Genomic DNA, 19,242 nt, shown 5'->3' on the forward strand with positions numbered 1-19,242 from the left:
GCCGACTGGTAATGTTGGGGAAATTTTCAACCATAACTACGTGTATATATATTTCGAATGGTGGGTTGGAACGACTAAGGAATCGCAAATGACTGATTCAGCCTACCGTTCGTGATTACGACGCCACCACCGTCTGCACGACGACCTCTGATTGGCCGAGGTTAGTTCCAAGATTGAAAATTATCCCTTAAAAATTTCGCATTAAAGGCGAGGAGGCTTATATTGTGCTTGTCGACATGATGTGTTTGACAATTAGTCTTTCCCCTTTATGACTGATGGCGCACGCGAATCGTATGTTACTAGTTGATAAAGGTGTAATTTACCTTGTTCGTTCGAGAGAACGAGACAAATCTCGGTTGATTTATGAAGTAGCTGGAGCATTTCGAAGTTGGGTGATGGCGGACCAATGAACGCGGCGCTCCGTCACCGCCAGACCTTCCCGCCACTAACCACGTTTCGGTTGTTGGCATAAACCTCTTTTCTTGTCACCATTTTCATATATTTATTCTTGTTGGTAGTGTTCTTTAAGATATAAATGACCCATCGAGGAATAAAAGTTTTAATTTATAAGGTGCAACGGAGCACTTGAGTTCAAGTGTGACTCCATGTGGCGGTGAAGCGCGCATCTGGCAGCGGTCCCGGAAGGTCTCGAATCCACCAATCGCGCAACGGTTCATCGACGGCCTCCCGCGTCCTGTTCCGCCGCGAGACTTGGACTTCGTGACCCCACAATAAATATACATGTACGGTTCTACGCCTTCGTGTGCGCCGCTAATTTCATTACATATAACAAGGAATTCTTAAAATTAGTCCTCGCTTATAAAAGTCTTATATTATCTAATTTGCAAGTTAATAAATATTTTGCTATCAATCAATATATCGTTGAAATCGAACAGAGCCATCAGTGTGGGCGGGCCGCCGTGATCTGCACGTCAAAGTGACGATTGATGTCTTGCCGATCGCTACAAAAACGTCAAATTTGAATTCGGAAGTTTCAGATGTCACCAAATTTATGAAAAGGTATATATACAAAGTTAAGAAAGCATAGCGAAATACATAATCTTATTTTCAATGCAGATCGAGTACAAGATAATAGAGAAATCTTACGCAAATTTTAGGCATGTGATTTTAGATATGTGATAAAAATATGCTAAATTAGGACGTAATTTAGGCTTGCAGCTTAATCTGAAGCCTTGTAATAATATTTTGTTCCTTGTTTATTCAAAAGCATTTACGGAAGTCCAGAGAAATTTCAGATGTTATCACAAAGTATTGCAGATATGGATACTACTGTACTTATGTTAATGATACCTGGTGCTGTGGGAGGTTATCTTGAGATGATTTCGGGGCTTAGCGTCCCCGCGGCCCGGTCCTCGGCCAGGCCTCCTTTTTGTTACACATCCCCAGGAAGCAGCCCAGAACAGCTGTCTAACTCCCAGGTACGTATTTACTGCTAAGTAACAGTGACATCAGGATGAAAGAAACTCTGCCCATTTGTTTTCGCCTCCACCGGGGATCGAACCCGGAACCTCAGGACTACGAACCCGAAGTCACTAGAGAGGCACCAGTGCCACGGAGAGGGCTGGCACCAGGGCCCTGCGACACCTCTCAACCATAGACTACTTTTTTTGTCTTACAGATATTCAAGAACACTCAGACAGTTGAGAGGCGGGACCAAAGAGCCAGAGCTCAACCCCCGAAGCACAACTAGGTGAATACTCGTGAGTGGAGTGCTGCAGGGGTTTCTGAATTATATTGGGAGGGGGGGGGGGGGACGGTTTTTGGGCGAGGCGATGCCCCTGGAAAAACAAACCGAAACTGTCTCTATTTTCCGCTTGGTACAACTTGTAATAAAGTTGTTGCATCTTGGCGTAACGTGTTTATGACGTATTAGAATGTTACAACTTGCTATATTGGCTGACCAGACCACACACTAGAAGGTGAAGGGACTTCAATCGACTTTCGGTCCAGGACGGACCGAAACGTCGTCGTCCCTTCACCTTCTAGTGTGGTCTGGTCACCACCTTACTTTAGCCCCGTTATTGTGACTCATACCTTGCCATATTGGTTGTTATAACTGGTTAGGAAGTGTTAAAACTTGTTCGAACGTTGTACCAACGTCGTAGTTTCGATGTGTGTTTGGCGGGATGGTGACCAACCCGTCGTCCAAGTAGCGCGTCGCATGTCGACGTATACTCTACCTAAGAACAAAAATCTTCGTACTAGAAAATAGTAGCAGCTCGCGAAATTGACATACTGCCCCGTTTTTTGTTTTGGGTCCTTTGTTAAGTTAGGATAAGGGCACTTTAGTACGTCAATTTCTTGACGTTGGGAAACCCGGCTGGTTTAACAGAACAGGAATCAGAATTCACATAAATACCATAAAACAAAAACACACACAAACACCCTTAGACAACAAAATCCGGTAATCATGACACGAAATGCAATCGCACAAGGTTTTTTGAATGTTTTACAATCACAAGGATGACTGCGGAGTCTGTCCACATCTCTAATACTCCTCAGAACCCCGTATACGCCCCTTAAGGGAAACGAACATACAAAATTTACAGTGTAAACAAAGGTTCCAATAACATTAAGAAAACACCGCTCACCCAATATTCAGACACTCCAAGATCTCCACGAGAGGCTTGGAGACACAACCATTGAACCTCAAGAATGGTGTGAACCTCTGCATGGTGTGGAACCTCATTCCACACCATACAGGGTGTGGAATGAGAGATCTCCTAGAATATCCAATGTTCTGTGGAATACAGTGTGTGGCGGTGTTGGGTGCCACTAAGAAATACATGATTGGTTTGAGTGCCTCACCTGTACTGCCTCAATTACTTCCACATAATAACCTAGCAGCGACAGTCAGGTGTTGACAGTGCCTGACACTACACCTGACAGCATGTGTGGAAACAGGTGTGGAGGTGGGTGTGGTGTTGGGAAGGGAGGGGCCACTAACATGCACACCCCACCAGCAGTATTGCAAGCGAAAGGAGGGTGATGAAATGGAAGAGAAGGGGATAGGAGAGGAGGAGGGAAAATACAGGAATGGGTGTGTTGCAGATCCGTGTTGATGATGATGGGGAGAAGGGGGCGGGTAAGGAGGGGGGGCGCCGGGGGGAGGAAGATAGGGCAGGCAGATGGTGGCGAGGCGCCCCCGCGCCGGCAAGATGGCGGGTGGGGGTGACGCAGTCAGATATCCTCCACTCCCGCCTCGCGCACACCAACACCCTAACTTGCTATCAGAGATATCGCAAAGATATAACAAAAAACTCCGCATCAAATATGATATGACACGATGTTTGAATTGAGCAGTTATCTTGCTTTCCTGATCACCTTAAGTTTGATAATCTCTGGCACTTCATCCATCTTCCCCAGTGTCTGACCCCCTCCTCTAGCCCCCTTCCTACCCCCCTCTCACCCCCCGCCGCGCAGCAAGACCCCCCCCCCCTCCAAGACGCTCACAATTGCTCCAGGACGCCAGCAAATCTGGAAAAAATTGACGACTAGAAAATGGTGGACGTGTCAATTATAGAGCTGCACAATGGTTGATGGCGGCATCTTGTTTGTGGGCGTGTGGCCTGCAGGCCAAGCTCGTGGGCGTGCGGCCTGCAGGTCAAGCTCGTGGGCGTGCGGCCTGCAGGCCAAGCTCGTGGGCGTGCGGCCTGCAGGCCAAGCTCGTGGGCGTGCGGCCTGCAGGCCAAGCTCGTGGGCGTGCGGCCTGCAGGCCAAGCTCGTGGGCGTGCGGCCTGCAGGACAAGCTCGTGGGCGTGCGGCCTGCAGGCCAAGCTCGTGGGCGTGCGGCCTGCAGGCCAAGCTCGTGGGCGCGCGGCCTGCAGGCCAAGCTCGTGGGCGCGCGGCCTGCAGGCCAAGCTCGTGGGCGCGCGGCCTGCAGGCCAAGCTCGTGGGCGCGCGGCCTGCAGGCCAAGCTCGTGGGCGCGCGGCCTGCAGGCCAAGCTCGTGGGCGCGCGGCCTGCAGGCCAAGCTCGTGGGCGCGCGGCCTGCAGGCCAAGCTCGTGGGCGCGCGGCCTGCAGGCCAAGCTCGTGGGCGCGCGGCCTGCAGGCCAAGCTCGTGGGCGCGCGGCCTGCAGGCCAAGCTCGTGGGCGCGCGGCCTGCAGGCCAAGCTCGTGGGCGCGCGGCCTGCAGGCCAAGCTCGTGGGCGCGCGGCCTGCAGGCCAAGCTCGTGGGCGCGCGGCCTGCAAGCCAAACAAATCCAGATAAAAGTGGATGAAAACAGGTGTGAAAAATACAAAATATCCCGGGGATGAGTGGATATATTGGGAAATTTAAAGGATCGAAAGCGGGAGACTATGTCAAAAGTGAGTAATGTAAAAGCAGGCGAAAGAATCACCGTTGTGTTGTCATTCACAGCAGACTGTTCTGCTGTCCTCTCTGCTCCTGGGGCCAGGTACACGAACACTCAGGCAACCGAGTGTTCGAAATCCCTGGAGTCGACCCGTCAGGCGAATACTCGACCCAGGACATTTCGAACACTGTAGCATAATATGATATGTAGAAGAGCTCACAATCGCATGGTTTTTGCCCGCTAGCAGCGAAAATCGCGCGATTTTTGGCCGGTAGCGGCAAAAATAAATAACTGCGCGATTTTCGCCGCTAGCGGCCAAAAACCGTGCGATTTTCGCTCCTAGCGGCCAAAAACAGTGCGATTTTCGCCGCTACCGGCCAAAAATCGCGCGATTTTCGCAGCTAGCTGCCAAAAACCATGCGATTTTCGCAGCTGGCGGCAAAAATCGCGCAATTTTCGCCGCTACCGGCCAAAAATCGCTCTTTTTTCGCCGGTAGCGGGCAAAAATCGGGCGGTTTTCGCCGCTAAAGGGCAAAAATCGAGCGATTTTCGCCGCTAGCGGAAAAAATCGCCCGATTTTTGACCGCCAGCTTCGAAAATCGCCCGATTTTGGCCGCTAGCGGCGAAAATCGCGCGGTTTTTGGCCGGTAGCAGCGAAAATTGCACGACTTTTGACCGCTAGCAGGAAAATCGCATGGTTTTGGGCAGCTAGCGGCGAAAATCGCGCAGTTTTTGGCCGCTATCGGCGAAAATCGACCGATTTTTGCTCGCTTGCGGCGAAATTCGCCCGATTTTTGCTCACTAGCGGCGAGAACCGCCCGATTTTTGGCCTTTACCTGCGAAAATCGCGCGATTTTTGAACGCTAGCGGCGAAAATCGTGCGGTTTTTGGCCGGTAGGGGGCGAAAATCGCGCGATTTTTGCCGGCCAGCTGCAAAAATCGCACGGTTTTTGGCCGCTAACGGCGAAAATCACGCGATTTTTGCCCGCCAGCAGGAAAATCGCATGGTTTTTGGCAGCTAGCGGAAAAAATCGCGCAGTTTTTGGCCGGTAGCGGCGAAAATCGCGCGATTTTCGCCGTTAGCGGCCAAACCTAACCTAACCTAAAATTTCCCTACTTTCGCAACTTTTTTGCCCAAAATTTCGCTACTTTCGCTACTTTTTAGCCCAAAATTGGGCTACTTTCGCTACTTTTAGCCCAAAATTTTGCTACTTTCGATACTTTTTAGCCCAAAATTGGGCTACTTTCGTTACTTTTAGCCCAAAATTTCGCTACTTACGCTACTTTTTAGCCCAAAATTTCGCTACTTTGTAGCCCAAAATTGGGCTACTTTCGCTACTTTTATAAAAAAATTGGGCTACTTTCGCTACTTTTTAGCCTAAAATTTCGATACTTTCGCTACTTTTTAGCACAAAATTGGGCTACTTTCGCTACTTTTAGCCCAAAATTGGGCTACTTTCGCTACTTTTTAGCCCAAAATTTCGCTACTTTCGCTACTTTTTAGCCCAAAATTGGGCTACTTTCGCTACGTTTAGCCCAAAATTTCGCTACTTTCGCTACTTTTTAGCCCAAAATTTCGCTAGTTTCGCTACTTTTTAGCCTAAAATTTCGCTACTTTCGCTACTTTTTAGCCCAAAATTAGGCTACTTTCGCTACTTTTTAGCCCAAAATTGGGCTACTTTCGCTACTTTTAGCCCAAAATTGGGCTACTTTCGCTACTTTTAGCCCAAAATTTCGCTACTTTTAGCCCAAAATTTTGCTACTTTCGCTACTTTTTAGCCCAAAATTGGGCTACTTTCGCTACTTTTTAGCCCAAAGTTTTGCTACTTTGTAGCCAAAATTGGGCTACTTTCGCTATTTTGTAGCTCAAAATTTCGCTACTTTTTAGACCAAAATTTCGCTACTTTTTAGCCCAAAATTTTGCTTTCGCTATTTTTAGCCCAAAATTTCGCTACTTTCGCTACTTTTTAGCATAATATTTCGCTACTTTCGCTACTTTTTAGCAAAAAATTGGGCTAATTTTGCTTTTAGCTTAAAATTTCGCTACTTTCGCTACTTTTTAGCCCAAAATTTCGCTTTCACTACTTTTTAGCCCAAAATTTCGCTACTTTCGCTACTTTTTAGCCCAAAATTTCGCTTTCACTACTTTTTAGTCCATAAATTTCGCTACTTTCGCTACTTTTTAGCCCAAAATTGAGCTACTTTCGCTACTTTTAGCCCAAAATTTCGCTACTTTCGCTACTATTTAGCCCAAAATTGGGCTACTTTCGCTACTTTTAGCCCAAAATTTCGCTATTTTCGCTACTTTTTAGCCCAAAATTTTGCTACTTTTTAGCCCAAAATTTCGCTACTTTCGCTACTTTTAGCCCAAAATTTCGCTACTTTCGCTACTTTTTAGCCCAAAATTTCGCTACTTTCGCTACTTTTTAGCCAAAAATTGGGCTACTTTTGCTACTTTTAGCTTAAAATTTCGCTACTTTCGCTACTTTTTAGACCAAAATTTTGCTACTTTCGCTACTTTTTAGCCCAAAATTGGGCTACTTTCGCTACTTTTTGCCCAAAATTTCGCTACTTTCGCTACTTTTTAGTTCAAAATTGGGCTACTTTCGCAACTTTTAGCTCAAAATTTCGCTACTTTCGCTACTGTGTAGCCTAAAATTGGGCTACTTTCGCTACTTTTTTGCCCAAAATTTCGCTACTTTGTAGGCCAAAATTGGGCTACTTTGGCTACTTTTAGCCCAAAATGTCGCTACTTTCGCTACTTTTTGTCCCAATTTCGCTACTTTCGCTACTTTTTAGCTTAAAATTGGGCTACTTTTGCTACTTTTAGCCCAAAATTGGGCTACTTTCGCTACTTTTAGCCCAAAATTGGGCTACTTTTGCTACTTTGTAGCCTAAAATTGGGCTACTTTCGCTACTTTTTTCCCAAAATTTCGCTACATTGTTGACCAAAATTGGGCTACTTTCGCTACTTTTTGCCCAAAATATCGCTACTTTCACTACTTTTTAGCTCAATTTCGCTATTTTCGCTACTTTGTAGCCTAAAATTGGGCTACTTTTGCTACTTTGTAGCCCAAAATTGGGCTACTTTCGCTACTTTTAGCCCAAAATTGGGCTACTTTCGCTACTTTGTAGCCCAATTTTAGCTACTTTTGCTACTTTTTAACCCAAAATTGGGCTACTTTCGCTACTTTTACCCCAAAATTTCGCTACTTTCGCTATTTTTAACCCAAAATTGGGCTACTTTCGCTACTTTGTAGCCCAAAATTGGGCTACTTTCGCTACTTTTATCCAAAAATTGGGCTACTTTCGCTACTTTTTAGCCTAAAATTTCGATACTTTCGCTACTTTTTAGCACAAAATTGGGCTACTTTCGCTACTTTTAGCCCAAAATTTCGCTACTTTCGCTACTTTTTAGCCCAAAATTGGGCTACTTTCGCTACTTTTTAGCCCAAAATTTCGCTACTTTCGCTACTTTTTAGCCCAAAATTGGGCTACTTTCGCTACGTTTAGCCCAAAATTTCGCTACTTTCGCTACTTTTTAGCCCAAAATTTCGCTAGTTTCGCTACTTTTTAGCCTAAAATTTCGCTACTTTCGCTACTTTTTAGCCCAAAATTAGGCTACTTTCGCTGCTTTTTAGCCCAAAATTGGGCTACTTTCGCTACTTTTAGCCCAAAATTGGGCTACTTTCGCTACTTTTAGCCCAAAATTTCGCTACTTTTAGCCCAAAATTTTGCTACTTTCGCTACTTTTCAGCCCAAAATTGGGCTACTTTCGCTACTTTTTAGCCCAAAGTTTTGCTACTTTGTAGCCAAAATTGGGCTACTCATGCTATTTTGTAGCCCAAAATTTCGCTACTTTCGCTACTTTTTAGACCAAAATTTCGCTACTTTTTAGCCCAAAATTTTGCTTTCGCTATTTTTAGCCCAAAATTTCGCTACTTTCGCTACTTTTTAGCATAATATTTCGCTACTTTCGCTACTTTTTAGCAAAAAATTGGGCTAATTTTGCTTTTAGCTTAAAATTTCGCTACTTTCGCTACTTTTTAGCCCAAAATTTCGCTTTCACTACTTTTTAGCCCAAAATTTCGCTACTTTCGCTACTTTTTAGCCCAAAATTTCGCTTTCACTACTTTTTAGACCAAAATTTCGCTACTTTCGCTACTTTTTAGCCCAAAATTGAGCTACTTTCGCTACTTTTAGCCCAAAATTTCGCTACTTTCGCTATTTAGCCCAAAATTGGGCTACTTTCGCTACTTTTAGCCCAAAATTTCGCTATTTTCGCTACTTTTTAGCCCAAAATTTTGCTACTTTTTAGCCCAAAATTTCGCTACTTTCGCTACTTTTAGCCCAAAATTTCGCTACTTTCGCTACTTTTTAGCCCAAAATTTCGCTACTTTCGCTACTTTTTAGCCCAAAATTGGGCTACTTTTGCTACTTTTAGCTTAAAATTTCGCTACTCTCGCTACTTTTTAGACCAAAATTTTGCTACTTTCGCTATTTTTTAGCCCAAAATTGGGCTACTTTCGCTACTTTTTGCCCAAAATTTCGCTACTTTCGCTACTTTTTAGTTCAAAATTGGGCTACTTTAGCAACTTTTAGCTCAAAATTTCGCTACTTTCGCTACTTTTTAGCCCAATTTCGCTACTTTCGCTACTTTTTAGCTTAAAATTGGGCTACTTTTGCTACTTTTAGCCCAAAATTGGGCTACTTTCGCTACTTTTAGCCCAAAATTGGGCTACTTTTGCTACTTTGTAGCCTAAAATTGGGCTACTTTCGCTACTTTTTTCCCAAAATTTCGCTACATTGTTGACCAAAATTGGGCTACTTTCGCTACTTTTGGCTCAAAATTTCGCTACTTTCGCTACTTTTTAAGCCCAAAATTTCGCTACTTTTGCTACTTTTAGACCAAAATTGGGCTACTTTCGCTACTTTGTAGCCCAAAGTTGGGCTACTTTCGCTACTTTTAGCCCAAAATTTCGCTACTTTCGCTACTTTGTAGCCCAAACTTGGGCTACTTTCGCTACTTTGTAGCCCAAAATTTCGCTACTTTCGCTACTTTGTAGCCCAAAATTGGGCTACTTTCGCTACTTTTAGCCCAAAATTTCGCTACTTTCGCTACTTTTTAGCAAAAAATTGGGCTACTTTTGCTACTTTTAGCCCAAAATTTCGCTACTTTCGCTATTTTTTAGACCAAAATTTTGCTACTTTTTAGCCCAAAATTGGGCTACTTTCGCTACTTTTTGCCCAAAATTTCGCTACTTTCGCTACTTTTTATCCCAAAATTGGGCTACTTTCGCTACTTTTAGCCCAAAATATCGCTACTTTCGCTACTTTTTAGACCAAAATTTCGCTACTTTCGCTACTTTGTAGCCTAATATTGGGCTACTTTCGTACTTTTTTGCCCAAAATTTTGCTACTTTGTAGTCCAAAATTGGGCTACTTTCGCTACTTTTAGCCCAAAATTTCGCTACTTTTAGCCCAAAAATGGGCTACGTTCGCTACTTTTTAGCCCAAAATTTTGCTACTTTCGCTACTTTTTAGTACAAAATTGGGCTACTTTCGCTACTTTTAGCCCAAAATTTCGGTACTTTCGCTACTTTTTAGCCCAAAATTGGGCTACTTTCGCTACTTTTTAGCCCAAAATTTCGCTACTTTCGCTATTTTTTAACCCAAAATTGGGCTAATTTCGCTACTTTGTAGCTCAAAATTGGGCTACTTTCGTTACTTTTTGCCCAAAATTTCGCTACTTTCGCTTCTTTTTAGCCCAAAATTGGGCTACTTTCGCTACTTTTAGCCCAAAATATCGCTACTTTTTAGACCAAAATTTCGCTACTTTGTAGTCCAAAATTGGGCTACTTTCGCTACTTTTAACCCAAAATTTCGCTACTTTCGCTACTTTTTAGCCCAAAATTGGGCTACTTTCGCTACTTTTAGCCCAAAATTGGGCTACTTTCGCTACTTTGTAGCCCAAAATTGGGCTACTTTTGCTACTTTGTAGCCTAAAATTGGGCTACTTTCGCTACTTTTAGCCCAAAATTTCGCTACTTTCGCTACTTTTTAGCCCAAAATTGGGCTACTTTCGCTACTTTTAGCCCAAAATTTCGCTACTTTCGATACTTTTTAGCCCAAAATTTCGCTACTTTCGCTTTTAGCCTAAAATTGGGCTACTTTCGCTACTTTTAGCCCAAAATTGGGCTACGTTCGCTACTTTTTAGCCCAAAATTTTGCTACTTTCGCTACTTTTTAGTACAAAATTGGGCTACTTTCGCTACTTTTTAGCCCAAAATTTCGCTACTTTCGCTACTTTTTTAGACCAAAATTGGGCTACTTTTGCTACTTTTAGCGCAAAATTTCGCTACTTTTGCTATTTTGTAGACCAAAATTTTGCTACTTTCGCTACTTTTTAGCCCAAAATTGGGCTACTTTCGTTACTTTTTGCCCAAAATTTCGCTACTTTCGCTTCTTTTTAACCCAAAATTGGGCAACTTTCGCTACTTTTAGCCCAAAATACCGCTACTTTCGCTACTTTTTAGCCCAAAGTTTCGGTACTTTGTAGTCCAAAATTGGGCTACTTTCGCTACTTTTAGCCCAAAATTTCGCTACTTTCGCTACTTTTTAGCCCAAAATTGGGCTACTTTCGCTACTTTTAGCCCAAAACTGGGCTACTTTCGCTACTTTGTAGCCCAAAATTGGGCTACTTTCGCTACTTTTTAGCTCGAAATTGGGCTACTTTCGCTACTTTGTAGGCCAAAATTGGGCTACTTTCGTTACTTTTTGCCCAAAATTTCGCTACTTTCGCTACTTTTTAGCCCAAAATTGGGCTACTTTCGCTACTTTTACCACAAAATATCGCTACTTTCGCTACTTTTTAGACCAAAATTTCGCTACTTTGTAGTTCAAAATTGGGCTACTTTCGCTACTTTTAGCCCAAAATTTCGCTACTTTCGCTACTTTTTAGCCCAAAAGTTCGCTACTTTCGCTACTTTTTAGCTCGAAATTGGGCTACTTTCGCTACTTTGTAGCCTAAAATTGGGCTACTTTCGCTACATTTAGCCCAAAATTTCGCTACTTTCGCTACTTTTTAGCTCGAAATTGGGCTACTTTCGCTACTTTTAGCCCAAAATTTCGCTACTTTCGATACTTTTAGCCCAAAATTGGGCTACGTTCGCTACTTTTTAGCCCAAAATTTTGCTACTTTCGCTACTTTTTAGTACAAAATTGGGCTACTTTCGCTACTTTTAGCCCAAAATTTCGCTACTTTCGCTACTTTTTAGCCCAAAATTGGGGTACTTTTGCTACTTTTAGCCAAAATTTTCGCTACTTTCGCTACTTTTTAGCCCAAAATTGGGCTACTTTCGCTACTTTTAGCCAAAAATTTCGATACTTTCGCTACTTTTTAGCCCAAAATTTCGCTACTTTCGCTACTTTTTAGCCCAAAATTGGGCTACCTTTGCTACTTTTAGCCCAAAATTTCGCTACTTTCGCTACTTTTTAGACCAAAATTTTGCTACTTTCGCTACTTTTTAGCCCAAAATTGGGCTACTTTCGCTACTTTTAGCCCAAAATTTCGTTACTTTCGCTACTTTTGGCACAAAATTGGGCTACTTTCGCTACTTTTTGGCACAAAATTGGGCTACTTTCGCTACTTTTTAGCCCAAAATTGGGCTACTTTGGCTACTTTTAAACCCAAAATTGGGCTACTTTCGCTACTTTTAGCCCAAAATTTCGCTACTTTCGCTACTTTTTAGCCCAAAATTTCGCTACTTTGTAGCCCAAAATTGGGCTACTTTCGCTACTTTTAGCCCAAAATTTCGCTACTTTCCCTACTTTTAAGACCAAAATTTCGCTACTTTCGCTACTTTTAAGCCCAAAATTGGGCTATTTTCGCTACTTTTAGCCAAAAATTTCGCTACTTTCGCTACATTTTAGCCCAAAATTGGGCTACTTTCGCTACTTTTAGCCCAAAATTTCGCTACTTTCGCTACTTTTTACCCCAAAATTTCGCTACTTTCGCTACTTTTAGCCCAAAATTGGGCTACTTTCGCTACTTTTTACCCCAAAATTGGGCTACTTTCGCTACTTTTAGCCCAAAATATCGCTACTTTCACTACTTTTTAGACCAAAATTTCGCTACTTTCGCTACTTTGTAGCCTAAAATTGGGCTACTTTCGTACTTTTTTGTCCAAAATTTCGCTACTTTGTAGTCCAAAATTGGGCTACTTTCGCTACTTTTAGCCCAAAATTTCGCTTCTTTCGCTACTTTTTAGCCCAAAAGTTCGCTTCTTTCTCTACTTTTTAGCCCAAAATTGGGCTACTTTCGCTACTTTTAGCCCAAAATTGGGCTACTTTCGCTACTTTGTAGCCCAAAATTGGGCTACTTTCGCTACTTTGTAGCCTAAAATTGGGCTACTTTCGCTACATTTAGCCCAAAATTTCGCTACTTTCGCTACTTTTTAGCTCGAAATTGGGCTACTTTCGCTACTTTTAGCCCAAAATTTCGCTACTTTCGCTACTTTTAGCCCAAAATTGGGCTACGTTCGCTACTTTTTAGCCCAAAATTTTGCTACTTTCGCTACTTTTTAGTACAAAATTGGGCTACTTTCGCTACTTTTAGCCCAAAATTTCGCTACTTTCGCTACTTTTTAACCAAAATTTCGCTACTTTCGCTACTTTTTAACCAAAATTTCGCTACTTTCGCTACTTTTTAGCCCAAAATTGGGCTATTTTTGCTACTTTTAGCCCAAAATTTCGCTACTTTCGCTACTTTTTAGACCAAAATTTTGCTACTTTCGCTACTTTTTAGCCCAAAATTGGGCTACTTTCGCTACTTGCCCAAAATTTCGCTACTTTCGCTACTTTTTAGCCCAAAATTGGGCTACTTTCGCTACTTTTAGCCCAAAATTTCGTTACTTTCGCTACTTTTGGCACAAAATTGGGCTACTTTCGCTACTTTTGGGCCCAAAATTGGGCTACTTTCGCTACTTTTTTGCCCAAAATTGGGCTACTTTCTAGCCCAAAATTGGGCTACTTTTGAGGCCAAAATTGGGCTACTTTCGCTACTTTTTAACCCAAAATTGGGCTACTTTCGCTACTTTTAGCCCAAAATTTCGCTACTTTCGCTACTTTTTAGCCCAAAATTTCGCTACTTTGTAGCCCAAAATTGGGCTACTTTAGCTACTTTTAGCCCAAAATTTCGCTACTTTCCCTACTTTTAAGACCAAAATTTCGCTACTTTCGCTACTTTTTAGCCCAAAATTGGGCTATTTTCGCTACTTTTAGCCAAAAATTTCGCTACTTTCGCTACATTTTAGCCCAAAATTGGGCTACTTTCGCTACTTTGTAGCCCAAAATTTCGCTACTTTGTAGCCCAAAATTGGGCTACTTTCGCTACTTTTAGCCCAAAATTTCGCTACTTTCGCTACTTTTTAGCAAAAAATTGGGCTACTTTTGCTACTTTTAGCCCAAAATTTCGCTACTTTCGCTATTTTTTAGACCAAAATTTTGCTACTTTTTAGCCCAATGTAACACTGTAAAAGTGTTTGAGTTAGTTTATTTAAAATATATATAGAGTACATGAGTCACAGACAAGGATCTGAGAGGCGCCAGTTGTCTGCCTGAGATCTCACACCTCAAAGCGTTAATGACCTCAAGTGACCTGAGGTCAGATCATGAGAATTTCACCTTGCTTCCGCTAAGCTCTTAATTGTAGTCTGGTAGCCTTCAAACAAGCCGACGTTTAAGGAGTGGCTTGGTAGTGCCGGAGGCTATCTACTTGTGGGCGGAGTTAGCTACTAGGTTCCCCAATATAAACTCGGAGAGCTATCCACCAGCAAGCATTAACAGACAGAACAGCAGACGAGAGCAGAGACGTCCCTATCAGGGAGGCTGTCGGCCGGCAAGGGCGGGAGTCTCTGTCAACTACAGACCCCCCCCCCTTCTCTATTCAACTTAGACTCAGTCCTCGGTGAGTGAACATTAAGGTGACTTGGTCGTGTTTACGTATGTTGTGTGATGATCAGGGGCAGTCAAGTTGTAGGGTTCTCGAATTCTTGGATAATGACTCTCTTTAACATTTTAATTGAATTGCTACATTATGATACTTCATGTGAAATATAATTATGAATTTATTATTTAAATTGTGTTTAACTTTGTTCCCTAGAGCTTTGAGTTGAGGTGAGAAAGCCTCGGTGGTTACTAGATTCAAGATATTAATGAGTACTTGTTTGGAGTTGATACATGGTACAGAGGGAACATACTAATAATGAACTCATGATAACATCCTTGGAGAATTTTGTGATACAGGCAAGTTCCATTCCTTGTCTTGTATGTAATGATCATGAATGGATGGTGGCAGCATTTCGTCTTCTACTATCTACTCTTCTACTTCTACTATCTACTCTTCTCCTTCTACCTATCTACACCTCTCCCTCCACCCTTCTCTAAACTCTCACTTTCAGCTAATGACCCTCTTCGCTCCTCCCACCTCCCTACCTCTTACCCCAAACCCTCACTAATTACTTCACTATTCATTTCTTTCCTTTCGTTTTCTCTTATACGTTTGTGGCAATGATTCTGTATTCTAGAGTTCTCTCTAAAGTTCCGGGTAGCTGATCCAGTTACGGCACCTTGTAGTCTTAGCACCTAGGTAGTCAAATACCTAGGTTACAAGGTGTTGAACGAGAGAGGTTGCCTTAGGAACTCTGGAGGTGCTCTAGAATAGTTAGCTAACTGGGGACGGGATAACGGACTAGAGAGAGCTGTTTCCCCCGGCCTCGTTAGTTAACTGGGGGGTGGAATAATGGACAAGATAGAGCTATTTCCCCTACCCCCCGTTACAATGGTGGCAGCGGTCTCACACCTCAAAGCGTTAATGACCTCAAGTGACCTGAGGTCAGATCATGAGAATTTCACCTTGCTTCTGCTAAGCTCTTAATTGTAGTCTGGTAGCCTTCAAACAAGCCGACGTTTAAGGAGTGGCTTGGTAGTGCCGGAGGCTATCTATTTGTGGGCGGAGTTAGCTACTAGGTTCCCCAATATAAACTCGGAGAGCTATCCAGCATGGAGCATTAAGAGACAGAACAGCAGACGAGAGCAGAGACCTGCTCCCTACCAGGGAGGCTGTCGGCCGGCAGGGGCGAGACAGTCTCTGTCAAGCTACAGACCCCCCCCCCTCTCTATTCAACTTAGACTCAGTACTCGGTGAGTGAACATTAAGGTGACTTGGTCGTGTTTACATATGTTGTGTGATGATCAGGGGCAGTCAAGTTGTAGGGTTCTCGAATTCTTGGATGATGACTCACTTTGCATATTAAACTGGAACATTTTAATTGAATTGTTAAATTATGATACTTCATGGGAAATATAATTATGAATTTATTATTTAAATTGTGTTTAACTTTGTTCCCTAGAGCTTTGAGTTGAGGTGAGAAAGCCTCTGTGGTTACTGGTTTCATGGTGTAGAATGAGTACATGATAAAGATGGGAACTACTAATAATGATCTCTTGATAACATCCTTGGAGAATTTTGTGATACAGGCAAGTTCCATTCCTTGTCTTGTATGTAATGATCATGAATGGATGGTGGCAGCATTTCGTCTTCTACTATCTACTCTTCTACTTCTACTATCTACTCTTCTCCTTCTACCTATCTACACCTCTCCCTCCACCCTTCTCTAAACTCTCACTTTCAGCTAATGACCCTCTTCGCTCCTCCCACCTCCCTACCTCTTACCCCAAACCCTCACTAATTACTTCACTATTCATTTCTTTCCTTTCGTTTTCTCTTATACGTTTGTGGCAATGATTCTGTATTCTAGAGTTCTCTCTAAAGTTCCGGGTAGCTGATCCAGTTACGGCACCTTGTAGTCTTAGCACCTAGGTAGTCAAATACCTAGGTTACAAGGTGTTGAACGAGAGAGGTTGCCTTAGGAACTCTGGAGGTGCTCTAGAATAGTTAGCTAACTGGGGACGGGATAACGGACTAGAGAGAGCTGTTTCCCCCGGCCTCGTTAGTTAACTGGGGGGTGGAATAATGGACAAGATAGAGCTATTTCCCCTACCCCCCGTTACAATGATGGCAGCGGTGTTGAACAATGTTTAAGGTATTGGTGTTCTTTTGAACATTGTTCAGTCCCACGTGTCTTTTTGCCGCTCAGGCGCTATCAGGGAGATCTTGACAGGTGTTTTACTTTCGCGATTTAGCGAGTTTTTTCAGGCTAGGAGATAGTGATTCTCTAGTGTTGTGGTTTAGTGATTTTGTGAGTTTTGTGGTGTTCAGGGAATGTTCACCAGAACTTGCGTGTATAGTGATTTATGTTAGTAATAAGATTTGGCGATTTGGGAACTTAGCGGTGTTGGTAGTGCAGGTCAGCTGAGTGTGACAGGTGACCTCGCATGTCCCACGGGGACACCCAGCCACCGCTGGTCTCCAGGTCAGTGGGGGAGTGGCAGGTGTAGTTTTTAAGTGGTGGTTCTGCTCAGATTATTGCGATCGACTGTTTTACTCCATTTGAACGCAATAACCCGAGGTGTACTGGTATTGTACAGCATGCTAGGGGGAGGCTTAGTATGTCAGTAGACTTCACGTTGGGGACGCTCGACGTTAGATAGTCTGGTCACAGGGGTGGCAACAGTTTGGAGTTGTTGACCGGCGGAGAAGCTAGGAAAACACTCTGGGTCACGTAGGTGGCTGTAGGTTAAGGGTGGGAGTAACGGTTAATTATGTACTTAAGATTAGGAAAGGTACAGTTAAGTGAGGCTAGTGTTTGTCTATTAGTATTGATTTTTTTGTGTGTGACAAGTTAAAAGTAGTGATGCCCTTATTCTCTCTTCTCTAACTTTACTCTGTTACTGTTTTATGTTCCACCAAGTCAATCATTCAGAGTTAATTGGATTATTAAAAAAAAAAAAAAATTGAAGTGTAGTTGTTGCCAGGAGGAGAGCGTTATGATATAACTGTGTAACCCTATACAAACTACAGGGTCACACAACAGCATGGAACACGGGTATTGTCGCCTTTATGTTCAATTCACAGGTGGGAGCCAGAGGAGAGGCGCGACGCATATACAGAAGAGGGAGACGGCTGCTGTGTACCACACTCAGGGGCGTTTATCACCACCACCACGACCAGCCCACTACCTGGAGGTCATGGCTCCACCACCATCACCACCCCAGGGGACCCCAAGATGCAGCCCTCTCGGTCGGTCAACATTGGTCTACCCATTGGACCCCAAGACGGACGGACCCCAGTGGACCCCAAGACTAACGGACCCCCAGTGGACCCCAGGTCGTTCTGCAGACGACCCCAGACGACCCAGTAAAGATGGAAGAGGAGCAACAACGACTCCAGTCTGTCCCACCAACATCGGTCTACCCAGGACGGACCCCAATGTACCCCAGGTCGCTTGTCAAAGACCCATGGGAGGAGGAAGAGAAGAAAGAAGAGAGAAGAAGGAAGAGAGAAGAAAGAAGAAAGAAGAAAGAAGAAGAAGAACATAAGACAAGCTGAGTGAGACACGATGCCTCGTGTCCCTTGCTGGTGTCAGCATCATTGCATGGAGCGTAATTGCAAGACAGGATCGTTTGCCTTAACTGGCCGCCCCTCCTGCAAGCAGGTAGCTCTGTTGAGTGATTCTTCCTGTGTCATGCGGACTTGATGTGGCTGTCAGAAGTAGCTCTCTGAAGGAGGCGTGCTGGAGCAACAGGGAGGAAGAAGAGTAGGATGGGATTTCTACTGTTGGCAACTATATGAAGGTCTCGAAACTTGTAGTCCCTATAGCTGTGAAGAACCCCAATATACGTCTCTCATGGTGACTGACGTAGGGCCAATTACAGATCAGCTGGGACAACCGAATTCCACGGTCCTGTGCTCAGTTCAAGTAGTAACGGCTTTCGGGTTGACCAAGTGTTGTTGTGCGTTAACGACGGAGAAGCGACGGAGGCAGTTGTGTTGAAGAAATGTGGTACAGGATTATCTACAAGACCAAGCAGTGACGTCGCCCAGCCAGAGACAATGGACGTCTGTCTATATATTTCATTTTTTAGAGTAGGATGATGTATATTTGTTTAGCTAGGATGTATTCTTTTCGTTAATAAAGTTGTCGCACACAGCTAGCTTGCTTTAGCAGTGTTGCAAAAACTTTATTTCGGGGAGAAGGGGAGATGTAACACTGTAAAAGTGTTTGAGTTAGTTTATTTAAAATATATATAGAGTACATGAGTCACAGACAAGGATCGGAGAGGCGCCAGTTGTCTGCCTGAGATCTCACACCTCAAAGCGTTAATGACCTCAAGTGACCTGAGGTCAGATCATGAGAATTTCACCTTGCTTCCGCTAAGCTCTTAATTGTAGTCTGGTAGCCTTCAAACAAGCCGACGTTTAAGGAGTGGCTTGGTAGTGCCGGAGGCTATCTATTTGTGGGCGGAGTTAGCTACTAGGTTCCCCAATATAAACTCGGAGAGCTATCCAGCATGGAGCATTAAGAGACAGAACAGCAGACGAGAGCAGAGACCTGCTCCCTACCAGGGAGGCTGTCGGCCGGCAGGGGCGAGACAGTCTCTGTCAAGCTACAGACCCCCCCCCCTCTCTATTCAACTTAGACTCAGTACTCGGTGAGTGAACATTAAGGTGACTTGGTCGTGTTTACATATGTTGTGTGATGATCAGGGGCAGTCAAGTTGTAGGGTTCTCGAATTCTTGGATGATGACTCACTTTGCATATTAAACTGGAACATTTTAATTGAATTGTTAAATTATGATACTTCATGGGAAATATAATTATGAATTTATTATTTAAATTGTGTTTAACTTTGTTCCCTAGAGCTTTGAGTTGAGGTGAGAAAGCCTCTGTGGTTACTGGTTTCATGGTGTAGAATGAGTACATGATAAAGATGGGAACTACTAATAATGATCTCTTGATAACAT

This window comes from Procambarus clarkii, chromosome 8 (genome assembly GCF_040958095.1).
Source record: "Procambarus clarkii isolate CNS0578487 chromosome 8, FALCON_Pclarkii_2.0, whole genome shotgun sequence".
Taxonomy (NCBI): domain Eukaryota; kingdom Metazoa; phylum Arthropoda; class Malacostraca; order Decapoda; family Cambaridae; genus Procambarus; species Procambarus clarkii.